The following is a 10,343-nucleotide window of genomic DNA, read 5'->3' as shown; positions in this document are numbered from 1 at the left end:
AAATGAAAATAATTCATTGTGGGTGCTCAGCCTTTAATGGACCATCTGCAGCACCTCCCTCCCATAGGGCTTAGATACAGAATGAGTGTGAGAGCTTGAGAGTGTGGAGGAGAGCTGTGAATCGGTTTCTTTTGGACATGGCATAGCCACTGCACACCCGAAGCTGTAGAGTCTTTTACTTTTACTATTAATTGCATTCCTATGCCCTTATCTACCATAGAAAAAAATGGACAGAGTTGAACCAAGAAAAACAATTAGCTTTATATCCTCATTCGTGACTCACGTATCCTCTGCTTGCATTCCATCACTGATCGTCTTGGTCTACACCACACCTACAGCTGTTTTGCACACATATATGTTTATGTTATAAGCTACAATCTTCATGAGGGAGAACATTTTTTTTTTCTTTCTGAGTTTGGGTGAACTCCCTTAATATTATATACTCTAATGTCATCAATATTCCTGCAAATGCTATGATTTCAGTTTTCTTTAGTGATGAATATATTCCATTTCCTATATGTACTAATTTTTCATTATTTGCTCACGTACCTGATGACCATCTAGTTGATTCCATTTCCTTGCTAAACAGACTTGCATGCAAATGTCTCTGTGGTGAGGTGTAATTTTTTTGCTCAAGCATTAAACTGATTTCCATAATTGCTGGATTGATTACTTTGCACTCCCACCAGCAGTGAATAAGGTTTCTGCTTCCTCCACATCCTGTCCAACATTTGTTGTCAGATTTTTTTTTTTATGACAGTCATTCTATCTGGAGTAAATTGGTGTCCCAAAGTAGTTTTAATTTGCAATTACCTGATGATTAGGGATGTTGAGTGCATTTAAAAAATAGTATTGGCTATTTCTTTTGAAAAGTATCTGTTGAAAGTTAGCCAAATTGTTGATTGGCAGTTTTATTCCCTTTGCATTGAATGTATGAGTTTCTTAAATTTATAAGTTCTGAAATGTCTAAAATGTTGCTAGCAATGATTTTCTCCCATCCTGTGCACTGTCTGTGTGCTCTCCTGGTGTTTTTCTTTGCTGTGCAGAAACTTTGATTCCGTGTAGTCCCATCTGTTGATCCTTGGGGCTGGCTCCTGGGCTCTTGAAGTTATTTCTATTCAGAAGCTTTTGCTGACCCCAATGTCTTGAGGTCTGTGTTATTCGGTTTTGTCCAGGAGTTTCAGTACTTCATGTTTTAAATTGAGGGCTTTGATGTATCTTGAATTCATTTTTGCACAAAGTGCAAAATTAGATATGAATCTAATTTCACTTTTCTGCAGGTGGGTATCCAAGTTTGGCCAGGACCATTTATTGAATAAATTATCTTTCTTCCCCTGTATTTTGGTCAAAAATTAGATGAGTGCCTTAGTTAGGTTTCTGTTGTCATGACAGAGCACCGTGACCAAAAGCAACCTGGGTAGGAATGGGCTCATTTCAGCTTTGTTTCCCATCAAGTGCACCACTGCAGGAAATTTATAGGCCAGGAACCTGGAGGCAGGAGCTGATGCGGAGGCCATGGAGGGGTGCTGTTTACTGGCTTGCTCCCTATCACTTGCTCAGCCTGCTTCCTTATAGAAGCACCAGCCCCGGGGTGGTAATGGCTACAGTGAGCTGGCCTTACCACATCAACCATCAATCAAAAAAGTGTACCTACCACAGGCTTGCTCAGAGGCCAGTGTGGTGGGGATGTTTTCTCAGCTGAAGTTCCCTCTTCCAAGATGATTCTTATTTGTGTCAAGTTGACATAAAACTAGCCAGCACAATGGCCATCGCTCTGCTGGTTTACTGCCAGTTCCTTTTTTCGACTCATCTGTCTAGTTGTCTGCTATATGCCCATACTAGGCTGTTTTTTTTTTTTTAATCACCATATCCCCATAGTTTAGTTTACATGTAGGTATTGTGATACCTCCAGCTATGTTCTTACTCTCTAGGATTGCTTTAGTTATTCATGGTCTTTCCTGGTTCCAGGACTAAAATAGGATGTTGTAAATTAAACAAATCAGGGCCACTTACCTGAGTTTGATGGAAAAGAACAGCACTTTTGAATAGGATGAGAGCAGCTATAATTATATTATGTGTTCATTTGCATCTCATCTCCCAGGCAGTTGGTACAGGATAGGAAAAAAACAATTAGAGTTTCATAATGTGGTAATCACATATTTCAGGAGGACAACACATATGTATGTGGCTGTCAAATGAAATTCACAGGCACCATCTCTGCTTCAGTTTCTGCAAGTTTTGCATGTTCTTATGGCAGGTGGACACAGGCTTTTAGAGAAGAATCTTTCCTTCCTTCCTTCCTTCCTTCCTTCCTTCCTTCCTTCCTTCCCTCCCTCCCTCCCTCTGTCCTTCCTTCTCTCTCTCCCCCTTTCATTCCACTGAACATAGCACTAGGAAAGAACTCAGTTCCATGCATCCTAGAGAAGTCCTGTACCACTGAGCTACACCCACAGACGTATTTCTTAACCCCTCTGCACTTCAGCCTCCTCGTTTGGAAGATGGCTAACACTGCACGCCCTGGGATTCTTTTAGTGAAGTTAACAGGAGCTTAGGAGACATCTCAGCTCCTTCTCCTTCCCATATTGCTTGTCCCATTAGTTATGTCTCTGCTGCCCTTGCACCTGTTGTCACTCCTCCTTAGTCACTTCCCTGTCATTCCTCACAAGCTCCCAGTAACTTCCCTCTGAACCAAGAGGGAAGCTAATGCAGAAATCCCTGTAATGACTTCATTTTATACATCGCATGCACCCATGCTCGGGCTTCCTGTCCTTTCTCAAGTTAGCACAATCCAGAAATCCACTCTCATCTGTGTCACTTACCTGGGCCTTTCTCTCAGATTATCTACTCACTGTCTCAGGATGCTATATTTACTTTGTGAAAACACGCTCCCTTCCGTCAGAGCACCTAATGCCGCCTAATGGAGATTTACAGAACAAAGCTGACCTTGAGGACTAGGAGGACAAAGAGAAGTGGTCAGCTGCCTTCTTCGGTCTTCATGAACAATAACAGTCCCTGCTGAGTGCGCTTCATGGAGATGAAACCGGTGGTTAAAACACCGGACTGAGTACTGTGGCCACACTGTTGATGCCCTTTCCTATTTTCCATGCTGGCTGAATAGAGGATTACTTTTTTTTTTTGTGGTCCTACCACACTAAAGACACCCTTGAAATAGATTATTATTCTTCATATTATTCTTTCAGTTTGAAGTAAACACTGTGACTTCTTTATGGGTTGAGGGGAAAAAAAGTCAGGAATTGCAGTCCTTGCTTAGCTTTGTTTTGTTTTGCCATTTGTAGTGCCCTTTGCTTTTCTCACCCTCTATTGTAATTAACATTAAAAGTCTTAGAACAAAAATCTGCAAAAACTGTGGGGACCAGTGGTTAAGTCCTAACCAGAAGCGGGTGGGGTGGGGAGTGGGGCAATGGAGGGGCATGCACCTGTTATCACTAGTGTACACGGTACCACAGCAGTGTTTTTTGTTTCTTTGTCTTGCTCTTTTTTGTTTTGGGGGGCTGAGAATTGAACTGAGGGACTTATATATGATAGCAAACTGATCTATATCACCATCACTTTACCTTCTTTTTGTTGTTGTTGTTTTTTCTGTGTGTTTGTTTTGCTTTGTTTTGTTTGAGACTGGGTCTCTCTGTGTAGCCCTGGTTGTTCTGGAACTCTGTAGACCAGGCTGGCCTCGAACTCACAGAGATCCGCCTGCCTCTGCCTCCTGAGTGCTGGGATTACAGATGTGCGTGACCACCGCCTGGCTATTCTTTTGCCTTTTAGTTTTACTTCGAGGGAATAATTTTGAGGTAGTTTTGTATTTAGTTTCTATTTTCAGCTTTAATGTGAGAAATTGAACTTATGCCATTTTGTGAGCTAATATGAGTCATTTCAAATGAGGGTGTGATGAAATTTGTTTAAAGGTAAGACATTATATTTAAGTAATCATATTAATGTATTACTAGCAAACAAGCATATTTATATGTAATAATGTCACGAGTCAGGTTCACATTATATCTGGAGTAAAGCCCCCAGGGACATACCACCTTTTAAAAACTATAATTTTACCCTCTTTCTGCTTCCTGACTGATGATGCGACGTGCAGGGCTACCTTCCAGCTCCTGCTGCCCTGGCTTCCCCAACGCAAAGGACTGTAACCTAGAATTCTTTTGTTTTTTCTCTACAGGAGGCATGGTTTGCAACTGGATCCTGACCAGACCCCAAAGAGATCTGGTTCCAGGAAGCCCCACTGTTTATTTCATCAATAGCCACTGGAGGGCCCCGACACCATTCTGAATCGTTAGAGCTGCCCAGGACCCATGCCCTACAGTGGTCTAGCAAGTCCACTGATGGGGTAAAATCACTTCCGGGTTATTACTTCAGTTTGACACCGCTGCACAAAGCCGGTTTCCAGCACACTGGAAACATCATCACGAGACCCTGGAAGACCCTCAGTTAGAAAATCTCTGCAAGTTTCCATGGCTAACCTTTGAGAGTCCACAGTTTTCTGGGTCAGAGACACTGGTGATTTCCTTAAACAGAGAGGAAAGGACACTTCCAGAAGGCCTGTGGTTACTGCTCAGTCTCCAGAACTGTGGGGGAACTGTCAAAGATCACCTCAAGCATCCGTGGCCCCTGATATTCAGACCCCCGGGGTCATCTGTGAAAAATCTCATTTCCCAGGCAAGAGGGAAAAAAGTCCTCCAGGCTGCATCCTTGCCCCTAGACCATCCAACAGCCCAGAGCCAGGCCTGTTGTGTGTGGTTAAGGACACCCCTGAGGAGAAGTATGGGGTAAAATATGCAAACAAAGAAGGCGCCTGTTCGGCTACCTTAAGGAGAGCGGGAAGCTGGCAGGAGCTTGTGAAGATACGACTGAGTTTCTCAGACAAGTTCATCTCAACCACTTCCGATCATCGTAGTGTTTCTAAAAATCAAAAAAAAAATTTTTTTTTGGCTCAGACACATATATTGAAGGAATAAATTAGAACTAACACAAATAGGAAAAAGACTTATCTAGACGCCAAAAGTCGTAAGGGAATTCATTCTAGATCTGCTATTTAAGACATCTTGTATCAGAAAGAGTTAAATTTAGTGTTATGAAATGTCACTGTTTTTCTTGCGTTAACTGTTTAAACCTCCAAATTTTCTTGTATTTATAATGTTTGTAAATAAATGGTTGCCTCCCCAATACATAATTTCAGTAATTATGTGTCATGATGACTGTAAAGTGAATGCTCCAGCTAACCCAAAGCCAGCACTTAGAGAGGTTCTCATTTTGTTTCAAGATGGATTAATTCAGTAAACACTCCAAAGGATTATGATATATAAAAGGCATATTTTCATTCTGTTGCAAAAGCATCAAAAGGCCAGAACATGCATCTTAGTGAAAAACATGTATTAACTTGGGCATTTTAGTCAGAAGATATTAGAGGAGAAATTTCAAAATGAAATAAAGTCTAATTTATCTTAAAGGTCATAGCAATATCATTGTTCTTTTAAAAAATTTGTAGATATTTTGTGTGTGTGTGTGTGTGTGTGTGTGTGTGTGTGTGTGTGTGTGTGTGTGTGTTACCTGTGCACTATGTGAGTGCCTGGTATCTACAGAGGTCAGAAGAGGGCATCAGATCTCCTGGAACTGGAGTTACAGACAGTTGTAAGTCGCCATGTGGGTACTGGGTACCAAACCCAGGTCCTCTGCAAGAGCAGCAGCTGCTCTTCACCACGAAGCCCTCGGTCCAGCCCGGTATGACTGCTCTTAACGCCATTTGCATTGTGCTTATCCGACTCTTATACTACCAACCCGCTAGTGAATGTATGCAAAAATGTCTTTTCCATGGGAAAATCCGGGGCACTGACAACCACTTACCTAATCACAGCATAACAGGAAGTTGTCACTTTTTATCTTGAACATTAACAAGGGGTTCATTTTTAAAGATTAGTAATTTGGGCTGAATTATAAACTACTACTAACATAATGTGTGCTTACATGATGGAATGGGTTAGGACTAATTAGAGGTGAGTCCCAGCTGAGAGGCTGGAGGCCACGATGCTTCTGATTGACATAGGATGGATGCTTTCCTCTGCCCAGAACATTCACCCCCTCTTTGTTCAGCTCTCCCTTGATTTTCTACACTGTCTGACATCTTACAGGACAATCTGTCCACGAGCACACTCAATAAAGAGGAAGGTTCCAAATTAGCCTCAGGACACTCACAGCAAAACAAATGATGGTATGTGTCTCATGAATATCTGCACCAACTATATCCACACAGGAGGAGGTTGTCCAGAGGCTGGTGGGAGGAGCTGACATTGCCTACTTGCGTTATCGAGGCAAAGGGCAATGGTGTCCAATAACATTCAGCGATATGGTAGGAAAACAACCTAGTAGAGTCAGGAAGATGCTGGGAATGTGCCAGGAGACTCTCTCTGCCTTCCTTCTCCTACCCTTCAGCACACAGGATCTCCATGGTGGTGCTTGAGTGGCATCTCTCTACCTACTGGGAGATAATCTAAATGATTTTCTAAACTTTCTTTCTTTTTCCTGGGGCCAATCAAATCAAGTGTTGATGGAGAACCTGTTATGGGCTAAACATAGTTCTATGTACTTGGGACACATCAGAGCTCCGCCCTCATGGCCTGTGCCATCCTTCGTTTATTACCACTTCTCCTAGGCATCGCTGCTGCTGCACCTGACACCAGCTGCTGCACCTGACACCAGCTGCTGCACCTAGCACCAGCTGCTGCACCTGACACCAGCTGCTGCACCTGACACCAGCTGCTGCACCTGACACCAGCGGCCCAGTGGGTGAGGCCAGGATCAGAGTGGACACTCAGCCTGGCATGCTACAGGTGCCGAACAGGACTCCTGCTCCGACCCACCATCCGGGCAGCAGAAAGGGCTGGACATGGACTTTTAGTAATAAAGTGTAATGGGGAGAAGAGAGAAAGAGTGGAGTTGCACTGGCCGGTGGGCTACACAGAGTGTTATTGCTGTTGAGGCTGCTTGGTTGAGTTAGCCTTGTTGGCTAGGTCCTTGACCTCCTCTGCAGCTGCCAGTGGGTGCCCTTTCCTTTGCCTTTGGCCCCTTTTTTGTTGTCTCAACAAGCTTATTGTAAAGAGCCTCACATTTTAGCTTTGCCAAGATGTACTCAAAACTCTTCATTGTCTTGGTCACATTGCTTTTGAAATAGGCAGACCGAATTCCTGGACAGCTCTGGAGATGCCAAGTAAACTGGGGACCAAGGCTTCCTGTGCGTTTCGGTCCAGCAACTGTTGTTAGAGTCCACACAGCAAACACATCATCCCTCCAGCTGGGTGTGTCTGATGTTTCCTGTGAATGTGGTTATATGATTCTGTGGCTCCCCAATAAAGTATTCCAGGGTGAACACCAAAGAGCAGGAAACAGTTCCTTTGTCCAACATACCATCCTGTTGGGCTTGGTCAGGAGTCTATGGGACAGAAGATTCCAGTCAAGGCTCACCTCCTGGGGCACTGTGTGCTCAGTTAAGCTATGTTTGCTACAGGGATTCAGGTGCCATTGCTACATGGCAATGAACTCTTGGTCCCAGTAACTTAGAGCACATTCTGGCTCATGAAATACTTCACCATCATTGTGGCCTGGGCAGGCCTAGTAGACAACATCAGGGTGCAGAGCCAGGGGTGGACAAGGCTCTCGGTGCAGCCTCTGCTGGGCTAGACCCAAGTTGTTACCATAGCCATAAGGACTATAGGGCTGTGCCTTGCAAATTCTCTTAATCAAATATTACTTATTCTGTAGTATAGGTAGTTATTTAATAATGATAATTAGAAAAAAGGAGAAATTGTCTGTGTATCAGTTACTCTTCTGTTGCTGTGGTAAAATATCATGACTGATCAGGACAACTTATGAAAGAGCTTAATTTGGCTTACAGTTCCAGAAGAATAAGACTCCATCATTGTGGGTAGAGATCAGCAGGTGGCAGGAAGTTGTGGCGTCCCATCCTCAATGATGAACCACAAGGGAAGCAGAGACAGAGAGAACTGAAAGTGAGAAGTTTGACACTGTTAACGCCCACTCCCAGTGATGTGCTTCCTTCCTTCCGTAAGGCTATTCCATGCCTACAAACAGCGCCACCAACTGGAGATCTAGTGTTCAAATGCCTGAGCCTATGGGGGGCATTTCTCATCCAAAGCACCACATTCAGAATGAAAATGGAGTTGCGGGGCCAACCCGAACTTAAAAATGTTAACGAAGCAACAAGGTTATGAAGGGAGGGTTCCTATGCACAGTTAATTATCGGAAAACCTTGCCAGAACCACACAAGCTTGCACTGAGACCACCACGACCTCACACAAAAAACTCTTCTACAAAATATAGGCTCAGCAAGCTCAACCTCAGACTGGAGCTACTCTTAGTATAAATCACCATGATAAAAGATTACGGTTTTAAAACAGCTAATGTAATTCTCTTCCTTGGTCTTTAGAATTCTCTCTTGCCTCAACCTGTTTGGACACACCCACAATTTATTATGAAACAGGTAGTCACATTGTACTTGTGTTGTTCACATACAAATATCATTGTGTGTGTGTGTGTGTGTGTGTGTGTGTGTGTGTGTGTGTGTGCATGTACACATGTTTGGAGGCAAGAAGATGACCTCAGGTGTTATTCCTCAGATGCTGGCATATTTTTAAATTTTTTTCTTTATTTTTGACACAGGGTCTCTCACTCGCCTGGAGTTTGCCAAGTAGGCTAGGCTGTCTGCACATCAGGCTCCAGGGACCCCTAGTCTCCATCTTTCCAGTGCTGGGATTACAATTGCTCATAACTGTGCATGGATCTCCCTCGGGCCCTCATGCTTCCAAGGCAAGCGCGTTGGCAAACGAGCCGCCTCTCCAGCTGTGCTATCACTCTTTACCGAGCCTTTCCCTGCTTGTTTCTAACTTACATTAGGATTAATGTTTTGTTTAAAAATGACCAGGACCTAACCTTTTATTTGTGGCACATGTTGTTTGTAATTATATCTGTAGAAGTCACTTGCTCATTACTAAAGTGAATATCTGTAATCTGGGAACTGGAGAAAAGTTCCTTAGTGAAGATTCTAATATTAAACTCAAAAAGTTGAAAACAGAAATGAGGCAATCTTTAGGATAGGAGTGAGGCCTAATGTCTTCATGAGTTAGATAAAACATGCATTCTTTCTTCTCCTTACATAGGGCATTGCTAAAGAGATGTCAAAGATTTTTATTCTCAGGTGCTAAGTTCTTTTTATTTTTCTTTTGAGGTAGGATATCACTCTAAGCTCACAATTGACATCAAACTCATGGCAATCCTCCTGTTTCAGTCTCTGGGATGCTGGAAATATATGTATGAGCTACCACATCTGGTTTGGTTTTATTTTATAGATTCTATTTCTGGTGTGCAATTATATCTCCCCCTCCCCCCCAAAAAATTTAAAGCAATGTTTTTTTTAATTGAAAATAGATTTTTTTCCATATAACAAATTATGATCATGGTTTCCATTATGCCAATTCTTCCCAGATTTTGGGGAGATGGCTCAGTGACTGAGAGCTCTGGCTTTTCTTCCAGAGGACTCACGTTAGATCCCAGCACCCACAGGAGCTCACAAATCATCTGTAACAACAGTCCCAGGAGATCCATCACCCTCTTCTGGCTTCTGAGGGTACTGCAGGCACAAGGTGCATAGTCACACGTGCAGGTAAAACACTCATACACATAAAAAAGAAACATTTAAAATATTGACATTTATTTTATAAGGGAAAGAAATTAAAAATAAGCCCCAAATGCATTAAATAGCCTGCTGTAAAACAAGCTATGACAGTGCCAAGTCCATTCTTGGGGAGGAGGCCCTTGACTAAATTAGGAAGTCTGTGAAGTGTGGGACTCAGTTCCCTTGCTTCTGAAATAAACCTTTTGAATTCAAGGGAGACTATTAAGCATCTTTTAGTTTAAAACACCATGAAGCTATGGGTTAAAATAGAAGATGTCTCCATTTTCTTGGACTATGCCTTTGAGACACTTCCTTCACCTACTAGACTTCTCATTTCTCCCCACCTGATTATTTCACTAAGGCTAGGTTGATCCTCAATTGCACTGGGTACTTGGGTGTTACTTGTTCAATTTCTCTTGGGTAGTCTGAGTGGGCTCAGTTGTTTGGCAGGACAAAGGCTTATGCTGTCTCACTTGATTTTATTTATGTTTGTGGTGCTGGGAGTCAAACTGAGATCCTCATGTGTGTGTGTGTGTGTGTGTGTGTGTGTGTGTGTGTGTGTGTGTGTGTGTGTGTGTTTTACTCAAGTACTCTATCACTGAGCTAACCTAGTTCTCGGTGCATCATTTTCAAAGGC

The 10,343-nt window shown here is 42.9% G+C and overlaps 1 pseudogene; it reads right to left on the bottom strand.

Annotated features, from left to right (window-relative positions):
* Positions 1–6,983: 6,983 nt before the first annotated feature.
* On the bottom strand, positions 6,984–7,607 carry LOC127196289 (PRELI domain-containing protein 1, mitochondrial-like; annotated as a pseudogene).
* Positions 7,608–10,343: the final 2,736 nt, after the last annotated feature.

Source organism: Acomys russatus, chromosome 1 (assembly GCF_903995435.1).
Source record: "Acomys russatus chromosome 1, mAcoRus1.1, whole genome shotgun sequence".
In the NCBI taxonomy this organism is placed as follows: Eukaryota; Metazoa; Chordata; class Mammalia; order Rodentia; family Muridae; genus Acomys; species Acomys russatus.
The sequence above is the reverse complement of the archived record's forward strand: the minus strand, read 5'-3'. Positions and strand labels throughout refer to the sequence as shown.